Below are 27,004 nucleotides of genomic sequence, written 5' to 3'. Positions count from 1 at the left end.
CGCGCCGAGAGCGGAAGAGGAGACGCAGTTTGGCGGCTGTGGGGTTTCGCCGGAAGGTTAATAATGTCCATGGGCACATCGGCCTCCTCCTTTCTTATTCTCTCCCAAGTGTAATTCCAGGACGCCCCCTGAGCGCAGATTCACCCAGGCATTTGGCCTAGAGGCCTGCGGAGGAGAAATAAAGTACAGGCCTGGTAGGACCTTTGAGAACCTGGGCTTCACTTACAAAACCAGAGCCCCAGTCCTTCATTCATCTACTGTCTCCTCAAGCTCTTTTCAGTGTATTGTGGAGTTCATTACCAGATTCTAAGCTCGCATGGAAGTGTACATCAGCTTCGTGATCTTAAAAGCAAAACAAAATCAAATGGACTAGTAATTAACTTGAAGCAGAGTTGTGACACTTAGGTGGTTTCTTGCCATCAGTTTCCACGCACTGCTTTAAGATGCAATTTTACAAGGTAGAGTTTTTTTAGATAATTTGACCTCAAGAAATATATTAATTTTGTCTTTAAGTTGAACAAAGTAAAATGTTTTTAATATTTTAAAATACTAATTGATATAATTTAACTGTTAATAATGCCTGTGTGTAAAGGAAAGGAATAGGAAAGATGGAACTAAAACTAAAAACCAGGAGATTTAAAGGAGACCTTAGATTTGACTTGGTAGATTTCAACTATTTTCTAAAACTCTGAAAATTGATTATATCTAATTATTTCTAATTTTCCAGTAAAATCTGAATGCCTCACAAGAGATTCCTGAAAATTTATCAGCTCCCAAGAGCTGGAGTAGGCTAGCTCCAGCACACCACTGGGAGTTACCACTGGGGTTGCCTGGAAACGGAAAACAACACATCTTCTGGAGTACCAGAAATGTTCTGTCTTCTGCTCTTTCTGGGTGTGTTCAAAAATTCATGAAGGCAGGCTGGGCGCAGTGGCTCGCACCTGTAATCCCAGCACTTTGGGAGGCTGAGGCAGTGCATCACTTGAGGTCAGGAGTTCGAGACTAGCCTGGCCAACATGGTGAAACCCCGTCTCTACTAAAAATACAAAAATTAGCCGGGCTTGATGGCGGGTGCCTGTAATCCCAGCTACTTGGGAGGCTAAGGCAGGAGAATCACTTGAACCCAGGAGGTGGAGGTTGCAGTGAGCCGAGATTGTGCCATTGTGCTCCAGCCTGGGCAACAGAGCGAGACTCCATCTAAAACAGAAAAAAAAAACCATGAAGGCATATACTTATTTGTGCACTTTTCAGTATGTGTGTTTTATATCAGTAATAAAGAAAATATACATATAAATGATCAGATTTATTAAGCTTTCCACCAACAATTTTTTATTTTTTAAAATTGGCAATAAAATTAAGAAAGTAGTTTAGAAAGAATTGAATTGCTAAATTCAAAATCTCCCAAAACCATTGTAAATGAAAGGGATAGGAAAGATAGAACTAAAAGTCGGGAGAGATTAAAGAAGACCTTAGATTTGACAAACCAATTTCAGTTATTTTCTGGAACCCTGAAAATGGATTATATCTAGTCATTTCTAATTTTGTTGGTAAAATCTTAATGGGCAAGTTGTCAAGTTAGCATACATTAGCAAAACTCTCAGCATGAGTCTAGCCAGAAGTTTACCATTCGTATCTGTGGCCTTCATAGTCAGCACAGCTAAGAACCACAGAAAAGTTATCAGTGCTGACAATGTAAAGCAAAGAAGTTTAAAAAGTTAATAAATTTAAGCGTGTAATATCAAATTTTGCAGTGGTTTGAGTCTGTGACATGAATCGATTATTCTTTGAAAACAAACAATACTTATGAATAGAAAGGAACTTTTTCATCTGATGAAGGACATCTGTGAACTATCTCCAGCTAACATCATTTTTAATAGTGAAAAATTGATTTTTCCTTAAGAGTGGAAGGAGGCAAGGATATTTGCTCTCACTATGTCTATTCAGTATTATACTGGAGGTCTTAGCAAGAGCAATAAGGCAAGAAAAAGAAATAAAGGCATAATGATTTCAATGAAAGAAATAAAGCTGTATTTCCAGACAACATACAATTTCCAGACATCTACAATGAAAACTGTATAACATTACTGAGAGAAATTAAAGAAGATCCAAATAAATGGAGATTATATACCATATTAATGGATTAGAAGACCCAATATTGCTAAAATATCAACTTTTTAAGTCTATGTCTATCAATATTTATCTACGGATTAAATGCGTTTATGATCACAATCCAAGCAGATTATTTTCTAGAAACTGGGAAAATAATTTTGCAATGTATATGGAAATGAAAAAGGCTAGAGCCAAAACAATCTTGAAAAAAATGAGCAAATATTTAAATGGCATATACTACAGGTTTTCAAGAGTTATAAAGTTATAGTAAAATAGTATATTACACGAAGTTAGACAAAAATGGAACAAATAGAGGGTTAAGAAATATATCCACATATATAAAGTCAATTGATTTTAAACAGTGCCAGTGCACTTCAATGGGGAAAGAAAAATCTTTCCAACAATGAAAATGAAAGCTGATATCATTGAGAGAAAAAAAATTATCCATGACCCCTGCCTCATGCCATACCTGAAAGTTAATTTAAATTAAATCATAGACCTTGTGCCATGGACACATACCATACATATTATCCTTCAAGGGATAATGTGAAGGGTTCTGCTTCCAGCCAAGATGGAGTAACAGCAACTGGGTTTATGTGAAGGGTTCTGCTTCCAGCCAAGATGGAGTAACAGCAACTGGGTTTATCCTCCTGTCTGGAATAAGTAAAGAATCAGACAAAATATATGAAACAATGAATTTTGATACCTTGGTTATCAGGTAATGAATGATAATGACCCCTGCATAACAGGAAACAAACAAGATGATCCCTATTATTTCCTAAGCTTACTCCCTGAAGACAGGTGGTTCCAAGTCATGATACAAAGAACAGAAAACCCAGGCAGCTTCTAGCAGTCTCTGAGTTGAGGGAAGGAGGTGTCCAGGAAGGCCAAGGAAGCTACAGTTCAAAGGAGAGAATCCTAGAGAAGAAATTAAAGAACAAAGAGAGCTCCATAAATCTTTAGGGGACCCCTTTAGTCTTCAACTGGGTAATGATCACTGTATACATGTATGAAAACTATCCATCGCCAGGGAAAGAACCACCTGGAAGCATGATAGGATATGATACTCGGTGCCATGATAGGATATGATACTCAGTGCTCAATATTTCATGTTACCACCAGCTAGAGTCAAAAGTTTTATAATTTAAGGGGCAGTGAGTAAAGTGCTCAAAAGAGTTTTGCCTCAGGAAGGGTTCAAAAACAGTCTTAAACTAAACACTCCTCTGGACCTGTCAAACAAAGCTTAAAAGTAAGATCTGAAAGGATTGAATGTTTCCAGTAACTTAGCTGAGACCCAAAACACAGCTCAAGACTATTTATAGGCATACAAAACCTTCCAGCACTCAATAAGGTAAAAAGTTACAGTGATAACTACAAAAAATTGCTGAGAGAAAATAAAAAGACCTAAATAAATGAAGATACACTGTGTTCATGAATCAGAAGATTTAATAATGTTAGGATGTCAGTTCTCCCCAAATTGATCTATAAATCCAATGCAATTCCATTGAAAATACCATCAGGCTTTTGTGAAGCAATTTGTAACCTGATGCTAAAGTTCATTTGGAAATAGGAAGGATCTGCAATAGCCAGAATGACTCTTTAAAAGAAAAACAAAATTGGAGGTATACATTACAAGAAGTATAGTCAGGGAGTATTGAGTGCCCTGGAAATAAAGTCTTGTCTGCGTTTGTTGGGTATCCCCTTTCCCCCTACCTCCACCAAAATGGCACTCATATTGCTCATGAGGCACAGGTTGACCATGCCTCCAACATGGCCTCCCAATCACTGATACACCTTAGGATTCCCAGTTCAGTTTGAATAATTGAGAGTCCTTGTTTTTGTAGGTACCACATGATGGAAGTCAGTCCAATCTTTCCTATCCTGTTTAATCCACCACCACAAAATACCTAAGTGACAGCTATGGGACTGTCTACAGGCAATACATACAAGCTGTTGACAAGTTTTTGCATGGAAAATGAAGAAGCTGAGGCCATTCACTGCCGTTTCTAATAGACTTCTCAGAAAGAATAAGAGAATAGTAATCAAATTGTGGTCAAAGCCATCTAACAGAGGTTAACAGACCCAGGAATCAGTTAAATTCAAGGACTTGAAACAGTTTGCAAAAGCTGCACCAGGGCATTTTCCTTTGTGAGGGAAAGCTCCAGGATCAGTTCTAAAAGACAAAAGAATATTAATACTAATGTCCCTTTATCCCCCAGTGCCTTTCCAAGTGCTTAGGTCTCAGTCTCTCTCTCTCTGTCTCTCTCTCTCTCTCTAACGCTGCCACAAAATTAATGTGTCCCATTCTAGTAACTATAACCTCTTTCCAATCATGCTTCTAATCTCACCTAAAATTTTCATCTGAAACAGTCAGTCAAGAGCAAGAGTGACAAGGGAATTTTTATAAAACATATAAAAACCCATTATGTCCCTCACTTGTGGCTTTTATGGGTCAGTGTCAGGGGACTAGGTGGAGAGTATCAACCCAAAGCAGGATAGTAAGGGCCTGAATACTAGATATTGCTTCATCTCTGGTTTCCCGTGGCAGGTTCTCTGTCTCAGGAATCTCTTACTGAGAGGGCCAGATACACTTACAGCAGCCAGAGCCTACTCCAAGAAAACTCGTACTGTCATCTTCAAAAAGATCTAATATTGGCCTGATAGAATTCAGGAGAAGTTGAGCTGTAAGAGGTTGCCATTGCTATTGCCACTCCTCCTTAACAAACATTGTGCACCTCTCTCCGTCATCTCCCAAGCTAACAAGCCAAAGTTCTTAAGATTTGCAAAATTTCTGTCCGTAGCAGTCCCAAATCCTCTCCTTTTGCATTTAGAGATGCATATCTTTGTAACTATTTTCTGAAAAGGATCAGAACCTTACTCTAACCCAGAATGGATCTTAGTTCTCGTTGTTACAATGGGATGGGAGTGACACTGACCATCAGACTGACCCTCCTGCCCCCACCTCAATGAACCTATTTTCCAGTATTCAGCCTGCAGCCATCTCCCTAGTTCCTCCTTGGTAGCAGACAGTGAAAGAGGGGAGGATCACTTATTGCTTGATTGACTAGACAGTTTGAATAATATGGCTGCTACTAAATCCTACAGACTTCCCTCAAATTATCACTGAACTGTGGGAAGGCTCTTGTCTTTCTTATTCCAGAAAGCCATGTCTTGTCAGTATTTCATCTTTATTACCAAAAATGGTAAGAATAGTGAGAGTCTGTAATTTTACCTTGCTAGAAAACAAGTTAGCATGCCACAGATTCATAGACACTGGCAGGAGATATGAGATTCCTGGGCCAGGGATAAAGAACAATTTATTAATCACAGCAATAGCAGTAATCAGAGTAACAACATTTGTGCTAGTTCTTCAAGCCCTAATTCCCATAGAGCACACTCAGTGAGTTGCATTACCCAAGAGCAACCCTATTTAGGAAACCCCAATATTTTCTAAAACCATTGCTAGAAAACCTTTTCAACCTTTTTCCAGTGGAAGACATTGTCTTTATTATCATGAACAGCCAACAAACCTGCCTTCTTCCCCAGAGGGAGACACTATATTTTCCAAAGCTGTTTGCTATACGGACATTCTTGAAAAGACAGTCTAGAAAAAAGCTAGGAATACAATTGCTCAGAAGATAAGCAAAAACATAAGATCTATGGAGAATTATCTCCCAACACCTCCATAAATATATTCACATATAGACCTAAATGTAAAATCTAAATCTATAAAAGTTCTAGAACAAAATATAGGAGTAACTTGAGTTACCTTAACAACCAACAAGGTCAGGGGTGGTCCAGAAAGCTTGACCCGCAGGGACAGGGACAGGACTTTGGTGAGGCAAGCAGGGCATCTCCTATGAAAAATCTAAGCACTCACTGTTAGGTGCTGAGCCTGCACTTGCAAAACCTGAGAGTGAGCACCTCCTTAAATTTTTTATTTTCCTAGTTGGGCTTGCCATAATCTCCACACTGCATCCTTTTCCTTCACTGACACAAAATCACAGAGAATGGCAGCTTGTTTTGCTCAAAGCAGCAGTACAGCTTACTTACATCACAACCTGGACCTGCTACATTTTCTGTCCTAAGCCCCATTCAAACGTGGCAGCATTCCATGTCACATTTTATCTGCTGGATTAGCATTTGGAGATACAGAATGTATTGCTTCCACAACCCAAAGAGACCCATGACATTGCACTTCCTTCTTTGTAGTAGGACATGAATCCTTACTAGGAACAATATCACCCCCAAGGGGGCAAAAATTGGTATTTAATGGTTTATGTGGTCCTGTAGTCTTCCAAAGGTCACACTACCTAAACAAATATACAGTACATCTGTGCTATCAATATTTCATGATGGAGAGGTAATTAGGGGTAAAATGTCTAAAAAACTTCCTTACCAGGGCATTAACAACAAAAAGGTTGAGAAACACTGTAGCAGGAGAAGATGCAACAGCAACCAAAAAAGACATTTTTTAAAGAGGATATCTCTACATGCCTTTGATCATCAGATCTCTGAAGTATTTACTGAAGTGGTGAGTCCCAGAATCTTAGAAGAGTTTATCTGCCACCCTCTAGAATGTATTTGTCAAAAAGTACCCATTATGGGCCAGGCGCCATGGCTCATGCCTGTAATCCCAGCACTTTGGGAGGCCGAGGCAGGTGGATCACGAGATCAGGAGATCGAGACCATCCTGGCTAACACGGTGAAACCCCGTCTCTACTAAAAATATAAAAAAATTAGCCAGGCGTGGTGGCACATGCCTTTAGTCCCAGCTACTCAGGAGGCTGAGGCAGGAGAATGGTGTGAACCTGGGAGGCGGAGCTTGCAGTGAGCCAAGACGGCACCACTGCACTCTGGCCTGGGCAACAGAGCAAGATTCTGTCTCAAAAAAAAAAAAAAGTGCCCATTATGAACTTGGTTCTGTCAGATCTATCAAGTCATAAAGATGAGTGAACGAAGCATCAGTTCATCATAAGATGTAAAAAGTGCATCTGGGATTAAACCTGAACAGGAGTAGGCATAATCTACATGAGGAGGTAGCCGGTACCTCCATGTCACCCACCACAGTTGCGCCAGGGCCCCTCCCCTCAGCTCACATCTATGGCTTTATGGGAGTCCTGTACTACTAGTTAAAGAAAGGGGAAAATTAAGAGGTTAGTTTTCAGATAGGCTGTCTAGGTATAAAAGTGCAAGGCAAAAATAGATGGTGGCTGCATTATAGTCACAATGGGGGACACTCTTGAACAAGTGTTGAGGGAAATTTTTCCTGAGAAGCTGTGAGCAATGTCTCTGCTCACTCACTTTGTGTGAAAGAAGTGGCTCAAGATGAGATTCATATATGGACTATATATGGACTCATGGGTGGTGGCAAGTGGCTTGTCCTGCTAATCAAAGGCTTAGAAGGAAATGGACTGAAAGGTCAGAGACAAGGAGATCTTAGGTAGAGGCATGTGGTGCCTATGGCTAAACATATGAAATTTTTCATATCATATGTAATTTCCTATCAGATGGCATCCACCACAGAAGAAGCACAGAACAACTTTATGGACAAAATAATTCAGCCTGCTAATGTTAGCCAACCTTTGTCTTCAGCCACCCCAGACCACATAGCCACATGAAAGAAGTGGTCATAGTAACAGAGATGGAGGCTACAGATGAGATCAAAAGCATGGACTCCCTCTTACCAAGGTCAGTCTAGCTACTGTTGCCTCTGAATGTCCTCCATGGCAGCAGCAGAGACCAGTGCTCTTGTATGACACTATTCCTTCAAGAGACCACTTGTCCATTTGATGGCAGGTTGATTATGTTGAGTCCCTTCCATCCTGGAAGAGCCAGTGAAATACACGGATCTTGAAACCAAAGGATGAAAGCAGGAAATATTCCAGCTAGCATCACTCCCAATAACCACTAAGGAGCTTTGTACATCTCTTCCTGCAATCCTGGACTTCAAAACCTTAGACATTTTGGTTCCCAAAAGAGGCATAACAAGCCTCCTACTGAACTACAAGCTACAGCTGCCACATGGGCACTCTGAACTTTTCATTTCCAGGAACCACAAAGCTGTGAGAAGGAGTCACAGTCTTGGTAGTCTAGATGACACTGATGAGCAGGATGAGGTAGAGATAATGTTAGACAATGGTGGTGGAGGGGAATATGTGTGAAATTCAGGTGATCCACTTGAGTGCCTCTTGGTACTTCCTTGTCCAATGTGACTGTGAATGAGCAAGTGCAGCAAACCTGGCCTGAAGTCGACAAGAGCTATAGAGGAGCTGCACTCCAAATGTGTAAGGACAAATACATGTAAAGCAAAGAGGGGACTGTAGCAGACACGAAAACATGCCACTTGCAACTCTCTTCAAGAAGGAACCTGCAGCAAAGAATGTAGACTAGTGAAACCAGCTATGGACGTCTTCAGGATTTGTCTTATTAATAACTTTTGAGCTGAGGCCACTTGCCTCCTGGGCATCCTCCAGCTGATGACTGAGCATGCAATGATGTAAAGATTTGCTGTTTCTGGCCAGTGTGAGACTTCTCTGTGAAAAATATTTGTTTTTGAGATCCCTGGGCCTTCTCATACATTCCCAGAGCTACCCCCACAGTTTGATGCTCTTTTATGTAATCCTCTTTCTTTTCCCCACTCTTTTCACAGGTATCAGACTGGTATCACAGCCTGAAAACTTTCTCTGCCACTCCTACTCTCTTTCCTTTAACTTTTACAATTATAAATCTCCTTCACTTATAACTCCATTTGGCATATGCATCCTGGAGGACCCAAATCAACACAGACCTAGCCATAAAAACAAAAAAACATAAAGCTATGAAAGCAAAAAGTGTAAAGAAAACACAGGTGAATATATTAATGACCTCGGCATAGGCAACTTTTTTTTGACAGGACAAAAATTACTAACCATTTGAAAATTGGTAAACTGGATAGCTTTCAAATTTTTAAAAATGTGCATCAACAGATGAATAAGTAAACTATGGTATATTATTACAATGGAATACTGTCCAATAAAAAAAAGGAATGAATTTTTGATACACAGAACAATTTGGATGAAACTCAAAGGCATTACACTGAGTGAAAGGACCCAGTCTCAAAAGGTCACGTACTATATGATTCCATTGACATGATGTTCTCAAAAATCCAAAACTGTGGTAATGAAGAACTAATCAGTATTTTCCAGGGATTGGAGGTGGGAGAGGGTGTGACTATAAAAGGATAGAACGAGGAAGTTTGGGGGGGTTATGGCACTGTTCTGTATCTAGATTCATGTTGGTTATATTTCATGCATAGTTAAAATTCATATAACTGTACAGCAAAAAGTCCATTTTACTGCATGTTAATTTTTTAATTAAAAATACAAAAAATCTCCACATATTCATACTCTGCTTAAAATTATTCAGTGGGTGAATGCTTGGGACTCATTTGCTGAGGCGTATAGTAGGTATATATTTGACTTTTTGTAAAAAGCTGCCAGGCCGTTTTCTAGGGTGTTTGTTTTATATAGGCATAGCTCATTTATTGCACTTGCTTTATTGCACTTTGAAGATACTGCACTTTTTTACAAGTGGAGGGTTTGTGGCAAGCTTGCATCAAGCAAGTTAATCAGCACCATTTTCCCAACAGCATGTGCACACTTCATGTCTCTGTGTCACGTTTTGGCAACTCTTACACTATTTCAGACTTGTTCATTATTATTATATCTGTTATGGTGACCTGTGATCATTGATCTTTGATGTTACTATTGTAATTGTTTTGGGGCACTGCAAACCACACCCATGTAAGACAGTGAAGTTAATTGATCAATGTTCTGTGTTCTGACTGCTTCACTAACTGGCCATTACTCCATTTCTCTTCTTCCCTTCAGGCCTTCCTATTCCCTGAGACACAACAATATTGAAATAGGGCCAATTAATAACCCTACAATGGTCTGTAATTGTGCAAGTGGAAGAAAGAATCATGTATCTCTCGCTTTAAATCAAAAGCTAGAAATGATTAAGCTGAGTGAGGAAGGCATGTTTAAAGCTGAAACAGACTGAAAGCAAGGCCTCTTGCACCAAAAGGCCAAGTTGTTAAAGCAAAGGAAAAATTATAGAAGTAAATTAATTGCTACTCTAGTAAACACAATTGATAAGAAAGCAAAACAGCATTATTGCTGGTACAGAAAAAGTTTGAGTCATCTGGGTAGAAGATCAAACCAGCCACAACATTCCCTTAAGCAAAAGCTTAATCCAGAGGGCCCTAACTCTCTTCAGTTCTATGAAGACTAAGAGAGGTGAGAAAGCTGCAGAAGAAAAGTTGGAAGCTAGTAGAGTTTGGTTCATGAGGTTTAAGGAAAGAAGCCATCGCTATAACATAACAGGTCAAGAAGGAAGTGTTGATGTAGAAGCTACAGCAAGTTATCTGAAAGATCTAGGTAAGAACTGATGAAGGCAATTACATAAAATGAGGCTTTTCTTTTCTTTTTCTTTTTTTCTTTCTTTTTTTTTTTTTTTTTTTTGAGACACGGTCTTGCTCTGTCACCCAGGTTGGAGTACAGTGGTGTGATCATAGTACAATTGCAGCCTTGAACTCCCAGACTCAAGTGACCCCACTGCCTCAGCCTCACAAGTAGCTGGGACTACAGGTACATGCCACCATGACTGGTGAATTTTTTTTTTTTTTAATAGAGACAAGATCTCACTATGTTGCCCAGGCTGGTCTCAAACTCCTAGGCTCATGCAATCCTCCAGCCTCAGCCTCCCAAAGTGCAACAAATACAGGTGTGAGCCACCATGGTCAGCCAACAATAGCTTTCCAGTATAAACTGAACAGTCTTCTATTGAAAGAAAATGCCATCTGGGACTTTCATAGCTAGAGAGTAGAAGTCAACGCCTGGCTTCAAAGACTCACAGCACAGACTGACTCTTCTGTTAGGGGCTCATGCAGCTGGTACTTTAAGTTGAAGCCATTGCTCACGTACCATTCTGAAAATGTTAGGACACTTAAGAATTATTCTAAATGTATTCTGCCTGTGCTCCAAAAATAGAACAACAAATCCTAGATGACAGCATATCTGTTTATAATATACCTTACTGAATATTTTAAGCCCACTGTTGAGACCTACTGCTCAGAAAAAAAAAGATTTCTTTCAAAATATTACTGCTATTGACAATATACCTGGTCACCCAAGAGCTCTGGTGAGATATACAAGGAGATTAATATTTTTATGCCCGCTAACACAACATCCATTCTGCAGCCCATGGAACAAACAGTCATTTTGACTTTTAAGTCCTATTATTTAAGAAACACATTTTGGGCCAGGCACAGTGGCTCATGCCTGTAATCCCACCACTTTTGGAGGCCGAGGCAGGCAGATCACCTGAGGTCGGGAATTCGAGACCAGCCTGACCAACATGGAGAAACCCTGTCTCTACTAAAAATACAAAATTAGCCAGGCATGGTGGCACATGCCTGTAATCCCAGCTACTTGGGAGGCTGAGGCAGGAGAACTGCTTGAACCTGGGAGGTGAGGTTGCAGTGAGCCAAGATCACACCATTGCACTCCAGCCTGGGCAGCAAGAGTGAAACTGTGAAACTCCATCTCAAAAAAAAAAAGAAAAAAGAAACACATTTGTAAGACTATCGCTGCCATAGATGGTGATTCTTCTCATGGATCAGGGAGAGCTATATTGAGCTATATTGAAAACCTTCTGGAAAGGATTCACCATTCTAGAAGCCACTAAGAATATTTGTGATTCATAGGCAGAGGCAAAATACCAACACTAACAGGAGTTTGGAAGATGTTGATTCCAACCCTCATAGATGACTTGCAAGGGTTCAAAACTTCAGTGGAGGAGTAACTGTAGATGTGGTGGAAATAGCAAAAGAACCAGAATTAGAAATGGAGCCTGTAGATGACAATGAATTGCTGCAATGATCAAATTGGAACAAATGAAGAGTTACTTCTTATGGATAAGCAAAGAAAGTGGTTTCTTAAGATGAAATCTACTCCTGGTGGAGATCCTGTGAACATTTTGAAATCAAAACCAAGGATTTAGAACATCACACAAATTTAGCTGATAAAGCAGCAGCAGAGTTTGAGAGGATTGATTCCAAATTCAAAAGAAGTTCTAGTGTGTGTAAAATGCTATTAAACAGCATCATGTGCTGCAGAAAAATCTTTCATGAAAGAGTCAATCGATGTGGCAAACTTCATTGTTATGGTGTTATCATAAGAAATTTCCACAGCCACCCCAACCTTCAGCTACCACCACACTGATCAGTCAGTTGTCATTAATATTGAGGAAAAATCCTCCATGAGCAAAAAGATTACAGCTCACTGAAGGTCAAAATGATCATTTGCATTTGCAGCAATAAAGTATTTTCTTTCTTTCTTTTTTTTTTTTTTTTTTTTTTGAGATGGGGTCTTGCTCTGTCACCCAGGCTGGAGTGCAGTGGGGAAATCTCTGCTCACTGCAACCTCTAAGAGCCTCCTGGGTTCAGGCAAGTCTCCTGCCTCAGCCTCCCGAGTAGCTGGGATTACAGGTGCTCACCACCATGCCCAGCTAATTTTTGTATTTTTAGTAGAGACAGGGTTTCACCATGTTGACCAGGCTGGTCTTGAACTCCTGACCTCAAGTGATCCACCCACCTCAGCCTCCCAAAGTTCTGGAATTACAGGCATGAGCCACCACACCTGGCCAAGTATCTTCAGTTAAGGTATGTACAATGGTTTTTTAGACATAATGTGATTGCACACTTAATGGCTAAAATATAGTTCAAACATAACTTTTATATGCAATGGAAAATCAAAAAATCATTGCAATGTTCACTTCTTTGCAGTGGTCTGGAACTAAACCTATAACATCTCTGAGGTATATCTGTATTTTAGTAGGGATGGTGGTTACATGGGTATATACAAGAAAAGAAAACGACAGGCCAATATCACTGATGAACATAGATGCAAAAATCCTCAACAAAATACTAGCTAACCATATTCAGCAGGACATTCAAAGTATCATTCACAATAATTCAGTGGGATTGATCTCTGGGATGCAAGATTGGTTCAACAAACACAAATCAATCAACATGATTCACTATATTAGCAGAATAAAGGGCAAAAACTATATGATCAGGCCGGGCATGGTGGCTCACACCTGTAATGTAAGTGCAGCACTTTGGGAGGCCAAGTCAGGAGGATCGTTTGAACTCAGGAGTTCGAGACCAGACTGGGCAACATGGCGAAACTCCATCTCTACAAAAAAATACAAAAATTAGCCAGATGTGGTGGCACATGCCTGTAGCCCCAGTCACTCAGGAGGCTGAGACAGGAGGATCAATTGAGCCCAGGAGGTAGAGGTTACAGTGAGCAGAGATTGTGCCATTGCACTCCAGCCTGGGCAACAGAGTGAGACCTTGTCAAAAAAAAAAAAAAAAAAAAAAAAAAAACATGATCAATTACATAGTTGCAGAAAAAAGTTTGAAAAAATTCAACATCTTTTTATAATATAAACTGTTAATCAATTTCATATAGGAAGAATGTTTCTCAACACAATAAAGGCCATATATGACAAGCCCATAGCTAACATACTCAACATGAAAAAATGGAAAGCTTTTTCTCTAAGAGCAGGAACAAAATAAGGATGCCTGCTCTCATCCCTTTTGTTCAACATAGTACTGAAAGTCCTAGCCAGAGCCGTTAGGCAAGAGAAAGAAATAAAAAGTATCCAAATAGGAAAGGAAAAAGTAAAATTATCTGTTTGCTGATGACTTGATCTTATATGCAAAAAACTTTAAACATTCCACCAAAAAGCTGTTAGAACTAGTAAACAAATTCAGTAAAGCTGCAGGACACAAAATCAACTTACAAAAATCAGTAGTGCTTCTATACACTAACAATGAGCTATCTGAAAAAGAAATTAATTAAACAATCCCATTTACAATAGCATTAAAAAATAAGATATATCAGGAGTAAATTGAAACAAGGAAGTGAATGATATGTATACTGAAAATTATAAAACACTGATGAATAAAATTGAAAATGACATAAATAAATGGAAATATATCCTGTGTTAATGGATTGGAAGAATAAACATTGATAAAAGTCATAATACCCAAAGCAATCTACAGAGTCAATGCAATTCCTATCAAAAGTCCAATGTCACTCTTCACAGAAATGGAAAAATTAATCCTAAAATGTGTATGGAAACACAAAGGATCCTGAATGGCCAAAACCAATCTGGATCAAAAAGATCAATGACGAAGACATCACACTACCAAATTTCAAAATATATTACAAAGCTCTAGTAACAAAACAGTATGATGCTGGCATAAAAACAGAAATATTGATCAATGGTGTAGGATTGAGCCCAGAGATAAACCCACACATCTATGGTCAATTGATTTTTAACAAAGATACCAAGAATCCACAATGGTGAGAGGACAGTTTCTTTAATAAACGGTGTTGGGAAACCTAAATAGGCACATATGGAAGAAGAATAAAGATGGACTCTTATTTCACCCCTTACACAATAATCAACTCAAAATAGATTAAAGACCTAAATGTGAGAACTGAAACTATAAAACTACTAGAAGAAAACATAGGGAGAAAGCTTTATGACATTGATCTAGGCAGTGATTTCTTGAGTATGACCCCAAAAGTACAGGCAATAAAAGCAAAAATAAACACATGGGATTGCATTGAAATAAAAAGCTTCTGCACAGCAAAGGAAAAAATAAAGTAAAGAAACAGCCCACAGATCAGGAAAGAACATTTGAAAATTGCACATTGTTAAGGGGCTAATACCCAAAATATATAAGGGACTCAAACTACTCAATAAACAAGAAAACGAATAATCCTATTTAAAAATGGGCAAAGGACTTAAATAGACATTTACCAAAAGAAGACATACAAATGGCCAAAAGATATATGAAAAATGCTCAACATCTCTAATAATCAGAAAAATACAAATTGAAATCACAATGAGATATCACTTCATATCCACTAGATTGGCTGTTATCAAAATGATAAAACATAAAAAGTATTGGCAATGATGAGAAAGGGGAACCTTTGTACACTATTGGTGAGTACATATCTTTTTTAAGACTGTGATATCCTCTTGATAAATTGACACCTTTAACTTTGTATAGCTATCTTGGAAAATAGTAAGGAGGTTCTTCAAAAAGCTAAAAATAGAATTACCATATGATCCATCAGTCTCACTTCTGGATATTTACCCAAAGGAACTGAAATTAATATGTCAAAGAGATGTCTACACTCCCATGTTCACTGCAGCATTATTCACAATCGCCAAGATATGGAAACAACTTAAGTGACCATCAACAAATAAATGGATTTTTATGTAATTATATAAAACCTATATACAGCAGGATGCTATTCAGCTTTAAAAAAGAAAAAACAGGAAATTCTGTCATTTTCAAAAATGTAGATAAATCTGAGGACATACGTTAAATGAAATAAGCCAGGCCAGAGAAACTACTGCTCTATGATCTCATCTATACGTGGACTCTAAAAAAGTCAGCCTCATAGAAGTAGATGGTAGAATGGTGATTACCAGAGTCTGGGGGTGGGGGTGAATGGGAAAAGGGAAGATGTTGGGCAATGGGTACTAAGTTTCAGTTGGAGAGGAGAAATTAGTTCTGGTGTTCTATTGTAAGTCATGGTGATTAAAGTTAATAATTTGTGTATACTTCAAGGTAGATAATAGAGAGGATTTTAAATATTCTTACCACAAAGAAATGATAAATATTTGAGGTGATGGATATGTTAGTTAGCCTTATTTGATTATTCCACCGTGTATGTAGTATCAAAACATCACATTGCAGCTTATAAGTATGTACAATTTTTATTTTTGTCAAATAAAACTAAAAACTGTTTTAAAAAACATGAAATTTGGAAAAGGCATTAACAAATAAATCAGAAAATGGAATCTAAAGCCCAAAACAGACCCATGTATATATAAGACTTTTTAGTCATAAAAATATAGCATTTGGAATCACTGATGAAAGAATGTACAATTCAATAAATGGCTAGGGAATGTGCAACTACCATTTGGGGAATAAATTAAGTTGTATTTCTACCACATAGCACATAAAAAGTTCTAAATGGATTAAAACATAAAATGCTAATTAACCATAAATTATTAGAAGAAAAATTAATATAATATTTTTACAACATTACTTGGGATAAAGATGCCTTCTAAAAACACTGTGAGCTCAAAAACCATCAAGAAAAACGTGAAAAGATCCAACTACATGACAGTTTAAAAATTCTATTTGTTGCATGATATCCTTTAAAACATTAAAAGACAAGTAGAAGACATATTTGCAACATATGTAACTGGCAAAGAATATATAAAGAGCTTCTAAAAAGACAACTCAGTAAAAAAAAATGAGCAATCAACAATTCACAGAAGAAATTCAAATACGGAATAAACATAAGATGTTCAAGTTCTCTAAAAATTGTAAAAATGCAAACTGAAACAAGAGTGATATATCACTTTATACCTATCAAACTGGCAAGTTTTTATTTTAGTTTATTTATTTTGCAAGAGCTCCTTAAGGAACCATTAGCGAAAATTTAAAGTCTTGATAATATCCAGTGTTAGCAAGGACTTTGGGAAAGGAAGACTTATGCATACTTCATGAGAGAACCAATTAGTAAAGCCCTTTTGGAAAGCAATTTAACAGTATCTTTTTTTTTTTTTTTTATTAGACAGAGTCTCACTCTGTAGACCAGGCTGGAGTGCAGTGGCACGATCTTGACTCACTGCAACCTCTGCCTCCTGGGTTCAAACGATTCTCATGCCTCAGCCTACCAAGTAGCTGGAATTACAGTCATGTGCCACCACGCCCAGCTAATTTTTGTGTTTTTAGTAGAGACAGGATTTTGTCTTTTGCCATGTTGGCCAAGCTGATCTCAAACTCCTGACCTCAAGTTATCTTCCCACCTCAGCCTCCCAAAGTGCTGGGGTTACAGGTGTGAGCCACAGGGCCCAGCCAATTAAAGTTAAAATTTTATATATTCTTTTATCTGATAATTTTGTATCAATCCAACCTATAGATTTAAAATATGGGCACAAAGATATTTGAACAAGGATGTTTATTATAACATCGTTTGTAATAATGAAAAATTTTAAATAGTCCAAATATTTGTAAATACAGAGACTAGTTTAATAACCTGTGGCATATCGAAAATACTAGGTAATGATATGCAACTATTAAGAATAAGGTAGAACTTTGTGTATCACCATGGGACAGTCACTAAGACATATTCATTGAGTTTCATACACATAAAGTACTATTTTACTTGTTTTTAAAATCTACATTTCATATATATTAATGCAGAGAAGGACTCAAGTTATACACATTAATATATGTATGTATTTATAATGTGTGAGGTAAAGATAAACTTTTAGTATTACCCTATGTATTTCCATATACTTGAATATTTTATAAAAATAATTTATTCCTATATTGCCTATATAACAAAACTACAGAGAAAAAAATAATCCTTAAAAATACAATTACAACCGAGTGTGATGACTCACACCTGTAATCCCAGAACTTTGGGAGGCCCAGGCAGGTGGATCACCTGAGGTCAGGAGTTTCAGACCAGCCTGGCCAACATGGTGAAACCCCGTCTCTACTAAAAATACAAAAATTAGCTGGGCATGGTGGTGCATGCCTATAATCTCAGCTACTCGGAGGCTATGGCAGGAGAATCGCTTGAACCTGGGAGGCGGAGGTTGCAGTGAGCCGAGATCGAGCCACTGCACTCCAGCCTGGGCAACAGAGTGAGACTGTCTCAAAAAAAAAAAAAAAAAAAAAAAAAAAAATTACATATACTAAATACAATTTACCAAAAAAAAAATGACTCTATGAATCATTAAACAGTTGATAATGTTGCCAACCTTTCTTAAATTTTACAAAATGCCCATTTTTACAGTTTATCCAACAAATATTGATTTAGGATCACTAAGCAATGGGAATTGTGTTAGGCACTTAGACATAGCGGTCAGAGAAAACATAGCCAACTACCCTCTTCGAGTTTATAGTCTATTTGGAAATAGAGAAAACTAAGTAAGTGATTAAATAAAATATGATGAATGTTAAAACTCGGAAAAGGTGGGGTGCAGGAGAAAGGTGGGGTGCAAGAAAACCTAATGTAATCTAATCTAAAGCTGTGTCAAATAACAGGAAAACCTAATCTAAGAAAAGAGATTTGGCCTCCCAGAAAAGATGGTTAGGTTACAACCAAAATGTTGACATAGAGTTTGCCACCAAGGAACAGAGGAGCAGGTGCTGGGGAAGAAAAGGAAAAGGACCAAAATGAGAATGTCCGAGGCAGAAGGAATATCATGTACAAAATCGGTATGGTTGGACTGTAGTGTATGAGGGGCTGCATGGTAATGGATTAGTTCGGAGAGGGACCTTGGGCCTTCTTTGTGAAGGGTCATGGTAAGAAAGGAAGGACTTATCCAAAGGTCAACTGCAATCATTAACAGTAACAGGCTCAGATTTAGGTCAGGTTTTTGAAAGATTATGTTGGATGATTATGGAGAAAACTCCAGTGGCACAAAAATGGAGGCAGGGCCGGGCTCGGGGGCTCACGCCTGTAATCCCAGCACTTTGGGAGGCCGAGGCAGGTGGATCACGAGGTCAGGAGATCCAGACCATCCTGGCTAACACGGTGAAACCCCGTCTGTACTAAAAATATAAAAAATTAGCCGGGCGTTGTGGCAGGCCCCTGTAGTCCCACCTACTCAGGAGGCTGAGGCAGGAGAATGATGTGAACCCGAGAGGCGGGGCTTGCAGTGAGCCGAGATCGCGCCACTGCACTCCAGCCTGGGCGACAGAGTGAGACTCCAACTCATCTCTCTCTCCCCCCCAACCCCCCTCTCCCTCTACTCTCCAATGTCCTACCTATTTCCTCCAGGGTGCTTTTTCTGAAATGCAAATCAGATCACATTACTTTCCCTGTTTTAAGCCATTCTTGTCTTTCTGTTGCCAAGGTGGTCAAACAAATGTGTTGCATGTCAAAAAGAGACATTCGCTATCTATCCGTAAATGCATTTGACCTTAACTTCTAAGGTCTCTGCCTCAAAGCTTATATTTTAACCATTCTAAACATATGCAGTTCTTAAACCATGTTGTTTCATATCTCTTTCATTTGCATGCCAGTCTGTCTGGCCAGCTTCCATTTCTATGGTCCTATATACAGATGGTTTAAAACTCAACATGTGTCATCTCCTCCTTTCTCCCTTCATCAAGTAAAACTGATTACCTCTCCACATTGTGATCTGTTATTTTACTTTGTATATTTATCTGCTCTGCTACTAAACACACTGCATTGCGATTATTCATTAATGTGTCTATATCTTCTTGTAGTACGTGAGTACCTCAAGGTCAGGGATCATGCTTGAATTCCTAGTTCTTGACTTCATGTCTGGAACATGGTAGGAATACATAAATATTGAATGAATTAATTGATCAATAATACAATAACTGAATACAAGAATTACCCAAAAAATGAAGATTTGTTAAGGAGTGATAGATTTTAAAAATAGTCTCAAAGGGCCAGGTGCGGTGGCTCAGGCCTGTAATCCCGGCACTTTGGGAAGATGAGGCAGAAGGATCACTTGAGGCTAGGAGTTCAAGACCAGCCTGGACAACATAGCAAGACCCTGTCTTTACAAAAATAATACAAAAATTAGCTGGATGTGGTGGTGTGCACCTGTAGTCCCCCAGCTACACAGAAGGCTGACATGGGAGGATTGCTTGAGCCCAGGAATTGGAAGCTGCAGTAAGCTATGATTGTGCCAGTGTCCTCCAGCCTGGGTGAAAGTGAAGAACTGTTTCTAAAAAAAATAAAAATAAAATAAAATGTAAAAAACTGTCTCAACGATAAATCTTTTAGGCTTTTGGAGACTTCTAATTATGACCAAGATGGTTTAACAGAACCAGTTTTACCATCTTTTCTAAAAAAATTAAGATACTGGAGAAAATACATCAAACACCAGTTCTCAAGACATCGAACATCAGACAACAAAAGACAATGATCCCTGAGACAGGAAATAAATGAGAGAAGCCCTGTGAATTGCCCTAGAATACTTCTTGGAGAAAATTTTCAGGTTGCATGCAAGGAGGAGGACAGGACATCTCTTAGTCTCCCAGAGATGAGAAGATGAACTAGGCATCCAAGAATGCCAAAGTGGCTAGAGTTTGCAGGCAGAGTGCCAGAGATGAGACAGCTTCAGAGGAAATGATACCAGAGACCAGTCTCCCTTGAGCAACCAACGAATATATAAGTATATATGTGGGTGTCAGGAAACTACTTGAGGCCAAATACAGAGCTGTACAAAATGATTTCAGCAAACAATCCCACAGTTCACACAGGACTAGGAATTACACCAGAGTGGAAAGCCTCAGACTTCATGGAGCACTGAGTACTGTATTCAAAAAGGTTTGCCTCAGTGTAGGGGCATATTTAGTCCTAGAGGAATACTGCTGCTCTGGTCTACCCCAACTACACACGCACAACAAGCTCAAAGTAAGACCCAAAAGATCCTACAGTTTTCAAGTGACTACATTTAAGAACAAAGCTCAATAATATTTATAGGAATACAAAATATCCAACACCCAACATGAAAAAATTCACAACTGTGTGGATTTCAATCAAAAATTACCCAGGTAGGCAAAGAAAAAGAAAAATATGACATAAATTAGGAGAAAACAAATCAATTGAAGTTATCAAAACAAATGCAGATGATAGAATTAGTAGATAGACATTAAATAGTTATCATAGCTGTATCCCACATGTCCAAGAAGCTAGAGGAAAGACTGAACATGTTACATAAAGACATGGAAGATATAAGATATAAGAAGAACCACATTAAAATTTTAAAGATAAAATCTATAATATCTGTGATGAAAAACACACTGGATGGATTTATGATAGATTAGACATTGTAAAATAATAGATTAGTGAACTTGAAGACCTAGCAATGAAAACTATCCAAAATAAATAGAGAGAGAAAAAAAAAAGTCCAGGTACGGTGGCTCACCCCTGTAATCCCAACACTTTGGAAGGCCAAGGCGGGCGGATCACTTGAAGTCAGGAGTTCAAGACCAGCCTGGCCGACATGGTGAAACTGTCTCTACTAAAAACACCAAAATTTAGCTGGGCATGGTGGCACACACCTGTAATCCCAGTTACTTGGGAGGCTGAGGCAGGAGAATCACTTGAACATAAGAGGCAGAGACTGCAGTGAGGTGAGATCATGCCTCTGCCCTACAGCTTGGGCGACAGCGCAAGACTCCGTCTCAAAAAATAAAAAACAAAACAAACAAAACAAAACAGAAAACAAAGAGAAAAAAAGCTAGCAGAGCATCATTGAGCTGTGGAACATTTCAAAAGGCCTAACTAATATTTATGGTATTGGCATCCCCAATAGTGGTTGAGAGAAGGGGAGGAATCTGAAGAAATAATGGCCAAAAAACCTTTCAAATTTGGTAAAAACTATCAAAACCAAAGATGCAAGAAGCACAAGAAATAGAAGGAAAACTATACCAATATAGGTCATAATCGAATTGGCTACAACCAGGAAAAAAAGAGAAAACTCTGAAAGCAATCAGAAATAATACATTACTGACAGTAATAAAAATAAGAATAATGGAAGACTTTTTGTCAAAAACAAGGCAAGCCAGGAAACAGGGAACCAATGTCTTTAAAGTACTGAAAGGAAAAACTACCAACCTAGGACTTTCACTCAGTAAAAAAGTACAACAAGATCTTCTCAGTGAAATTATTTTTCAAAAAGAAACGAAATAATTATTTTGTTCTGAGAACTAAAATAATTTACCTTATCACACAAGCTCTGTAAGAAATGTTAAAAGAAATCCTTGAAGCAAAAGGAAAACAATGCCAGATGGAAATCTAAGTCTACACAAAGGAGTGAAGAGCACCAGAATGGTAACTACATAGGAACATTTGAAGACATTTTTATACTGTTTAAATCATTTCAAAGATAATCAACTGTTTAAAGCACAAATAATAATGTATAGTGGGGTTTGAAACATATGTAGAGTAAACTGCATGAAAATAACACAAAGACCAAGAGGGGAAAAATGGACTGATATTGTTCTAGATTTTTACTATTTATGTAGTGGTATCATATTATGGGAAAGTAGACTATGTTAAGTTAAATAGATATTCTATAAATGCTAATGCAATTACTAAAATAATACAACAAAGACTTATAGCAAATAAGTCAACAGGGAAGACAAAATGGGTCATTAAAAAACTCAATCTCGGCCGGGAGTGGTGTCTCAACACCTGTAATCCCAGCACTTTGGGAGGCCAAGGCAGGTGGATCACCTGAGGTTAGGAGTTCGAGACCAGCCTGGCCAACTTGGCAAAACTCCATCTCTACTAAAAATACAAAATTAGAAGGGTGTGGTGGCAGGTGCCTTTAATCCCAGCTGTTCGTGAGGCTGAAGCAGGAGAATCATTTGAATCTAATAGGTGGAGGCTGCAGTGAGCCGAGATCATGCTACTGCACTCCAGCCTGGATGACAGAGCGAGGCTTCATCTCAAAAAGTAAAAAAAAAAAAAAAAAAACTTAGTCTAAAAGATGGTACAAAAAGAGGAAGAGAAGACCAAACAAAAAGTGGACAAACAGAAAACACATAACAAGATAGTAGATAATCACACTGAATATAAATGGTCTAAACATACCTGTTAAAAAGCAGAAATAGGCAGATTTGATAATGTTATGACCAGGATGTTTGTATCTCCCCATAATTTATATGCTGAAACCTAATCACCAATGTGAAGCTAATAGGAGGCAGAGCCCTTAAGAGGTGATTAGGTCATGAGGACAGTGACCCAATGAGTAGAATTAGTGACCTTTAAAAGAGGACCCAGAGAGTGAGAGCTGCCTCACTCTTCCCACCATGTAAGGAAACAACTAGAAGCCACCATCTATGAACCAGGAAGCAGGCCCTCACCAGACACTGAATTTGCCTTAATCTTGAGCTTCTCAGGCTCCAGAACTCTGAGAAATAAATTTCTTTTGTTTATAACCTATTTGAGTTTATTTTGTTATAGCAGCCCAAATGTACAAGACAGATGAGAAAGCAAAATCCAATACAATTCTGCCTAAAATAAACTCACTTTAAATAGAAAGGCACAAATAGAATAAAAGGATGGAAAGATAGACTGTACTAAAATAAAATCAAAAGAAAGATGCAGTCGTTATGTTAATATTAAATAAAGGAGACTTTAAAGAAAAGAATACTACCAGAGATAAAGAAGAGTATTTCGTAATGGTAAAGTTATCACTTCTTCAAGAGAACATAGTAATCTCAAATGTATATGAAGCTAATAACAGAGCTTCAAAATATATAATGCAAAAACTGATAGAATTGCAAATAATAGAGATTTCAACAACTCTCTCAATAATTGATAGAGGAAGTAGACAGAATATAAGTAAAGATACAGAAGACTTGGACAACACCATGAACCAATTTGACCTACATGACATTTGCAAAACACTCCATCCGACAATACAAGAATGCAAATTTTTTTTCGGTTCACATGGACTGTTTACCAGAATAGACCATATTTTGTGGCACATAACAAGTCTCAAAACATTTATAATGGTTCAAGTTACACAAAGTTGTTCTCAGACCTTAATGGAATTATATTAGAAATCAAAAAGTAACAAAAAGATATCTAGAAAAGATCTAGAAATATCTGGAAATAAAATACAGATCTAGAAAAAATCAAAGGGAAAATGAATCAAAGGAGAAAGTATAAAGTATTTTGAATTGAATGAAAATACAACATACAAAAGCTTGTGAGATGCAAGTGAGGCAAGGAAATATGGCACTAAGTGCCTATATTAGAAAAAAAGAAGACTTCAAATCAATGTCCTCAGTTTCTACCTTTTAAAAAAGAATAGCAAATGAAAACCAAAATTAGACATTAATAGAAGATAAAAGTCAGACAGAAATCAATGAACTAACAAATCAACATATAGAGAAAATTAATAAAACCAAAAGCTGGTTCTCTGATAGGATAATTAAAATTGACAAACGTTTAGCCATACTGATCAGGAAAGAGAGAAGTCACAAATCAATAATTCAAGAATGAGAGAAGTGATATCACTACCGATTGGAGAGAAAATAAAAGAATCATAAAGGACTTATATATAATAGTTCTCTTTATGTCCATAAATTCAACAATTTAAATAAAATAGATACGTTTCTTGGAAAAAAACAAACTACCAAAGCTTATTTAAGGACATTTAGGCCGAGCATAATGGCTCATGCCTGTAATCCCAGCACTTTAGGAGGCCAAGATGGATGAATCGTTTGAGGTCAGGAGTTCCAGACCAGTCTGGCCAACACGGTGAAACTAAAAAAATACAAAAATTAGCCAGGCAGTAGTGGCACACACCTGTAATCCCAGCTACTCGGGAGGCTGAGGCAGGAGAATCACTTAAACCCGGGAAGCGGAGGTTGCAGTGAGCCGAGATTGTGCCACTGCACTCCAGTCTGGGTGACAGAGTGAGACCCTGTCTCAAAAAAAAAAAAAAATTCATCTAGATAATTTTGGAAAAAATATATCCTAACTCATTCTTTCAGCCAGCATTGCTCTTTACTCTTTTACTAAAACCAGATAAAGACATTATAATAAAATAAATTCACAGAAGAATATCCCTCATGAATATATGTACAATAAAAACTAAATAAAACTTTAGCAAATAAAATCCAACAATATATCAAAAGGAAAATTCATCATGAACAAGTGGGGTTTATCCCAGGAATGCAAAGTTGATTTAACATTTAAAAATAAACGAATGTGATTTACTATATTTTTTAAAAGAGGAAAAAGAAAAGCCATATCACAATATCAATTATTGTACAAAAAGAATTTGACAAAATCCAACTTCCATTTCCAATCTTAAAAAAATCTCTTGGCAAGCTAGGAGTAGAATGGGACTTTCTTAACCACTGAAAAACATTGATGAAAAGTCTGCACTTAATTTTTTAAATACCATTTACAATAACATCACAGATATGAAATATTTGATGATAAATCTGGCAAGATGTATGCAAGACCTGTACACTAAAAACTACAAACCATTGCTGAGATATATTAAAGATGATCTAAATAAATGGAGATATATACTATGCTCATGGATGAGACAGTAAATATGGCTAAGATGTCCATAAGTAAGACTAAATTTTGCTAAAATCTTAGGCTAAGATTGACTAATAGGTCATCTGAAAATTTACTTATTAGTTCAATGTAATCTCAATAAAAAATTCCAGCAGAATCTTTTGTAAAAATCAACAAGCCAATGCTAAAATTATATGAAAATATAAAAACTTGGAATACCCAGCAAAATTTTGAAAGAGAAGACCAATTTGAAAGAGAGAGAACTTTCATTACCTGACTTCAAGACTTATTATAAAGCTATAGTAATTATGACAGTGTGGTATTGATTTTTAAAATAGGCAAATAGATCAATAGAACAGAATGGGGTCTAAAATAAGCCCACATATAAAGAGTCAATTGATTTTCAACAAAGTTGCAAAAGCAACTCAGTGGAGAAAGGGCAGTGTTTTAAACAAATTGTGCTGTAAAAATTGGATATTCATAGGCAAAAAATGAACTTTGATTTATATCCCCACCATATAAAAATAACTCTAAGTAGACCAAAGAACTAGATGTAGGAACTAGAACTATAAACCTCTAGACCAAACATGAGAAAAAGTCTATCTCTAACCTTGAGTTAGGCGAAGAATTTCATAGACACCACACCATAAACATGACTCATAAAATGAAAAAGATAAGTTGGACATCATCAGAATTTAGACTAAGAGAAAATATTTGCAAATTACATATCTGATAGGGAACTTACATATAGAATACATAAAAACTCTCAAAATTTAATAATAAAAAACAGGCAAGCCATAAAAAATGAGCAAAAGATTTTAACATACACCTTATTAAAGAAGGTATGTGGATGGCAAGTTGAGCACTTGCTCAACATCATCAGTCATTAAGAAAATGCAAATTAAAATCACAATGAGTTACCACTATGTTTGTGATATCAAAAATTAAAAAGAGCAACTATACCGAGTGTTGATGTAGATGCAGAATAACAAACATTAATATATTTCCAGTGAAGAAGTAAAATGACATAATTGGTTGGGGCAGTTTCCTAAAAGGTTACACATACATATCATGTAATCCAGCCATTTTGCTTGTAGGTATATAGTTAAGAGAAATGAAATCATATGTCCATGCAAAGACTTGTACATAAATATTCATAATTCATAAATATTTCATCAATTTATCTCTTGTATGAATTAAAATTCACCTCCTTGTAAATAGGAAATCACTTTATAGAGTAGTACCTTTTAATCAGGGAAGGGTCCCTGAAGTTACGTGAGTTATAGCTGACTTTTTTTCTGCATCTAATCATCCATTAATAGGTGACTTTTAAAGAACATGAGGCTATGGGATGGTAGAAGGGGAACTTGGGGAAATTATTCCAGATGAGGAAAATATATCTTGTGGCTAGCCTAAAAGACAAATGAATTAAAAGAAAGTGAAAAAGTTGAAATACAGGAGAGAGCCAGTCTTAAAAGTCATTCTATGGTGTGAATATGTCCCCCAATGTTCATGTGTTGAAAACTTAATCTCCAATGCAACAGTGCTGAGAAATGGGACCTTTAAGAGTGATTACATCCTGAGGGACCTGCCCTCATGAATGCATTAACGTCATTATCACAGGAATGGGTTCATTATCATGAGAGTGGATTTGTTATAAAAGTGAGTTCAGCCCTCTCTTGCTCTTTCCTTGTACTCTC

General features: G+C 37.5%; 1 long non-coding RNA gene across 1 annotated transcript; it reads left to right on the top strand.

Moving 5' to 3' along the window:
* Positions 1-8: 8 nt before the first annotated feature.
* Positions 9-11,710, top strand: LOC112135180 (uncharacterized). Its single transcript, XR_002916470.2, has 3 exons — positions 9-458; positions 3,954-6,643; positions 9,981-11,710. It is a non-coding gene; the product is annotated as an uncharacterized LOC112135180 (long non-coding RNA).
* The last annotated feature ends 15,294 nt before the right edge of the window (positions 11,711-27,004 follow it).

The sequence above is a fragment of the Pongo abelii genome, chromosome 8 (assembly GCF_028885655.2).
Source record: "Pongo abelii isolate AG06213 chromosome 8, NHGRI_mPonAbe1-v2.0_pri, whole genome shotgun sequence".
Lineage (NCBI taxonomy): Eukaryota > Metazoa > Chordata > Mammalia > Primates > Hominidae > Pongo > Pongo abelii.
The sequence above is the reverse complement of the archived record's forward strand: the minus strand, read 5'-3'. Positions and strand labels throughout refer to the sequence as shown.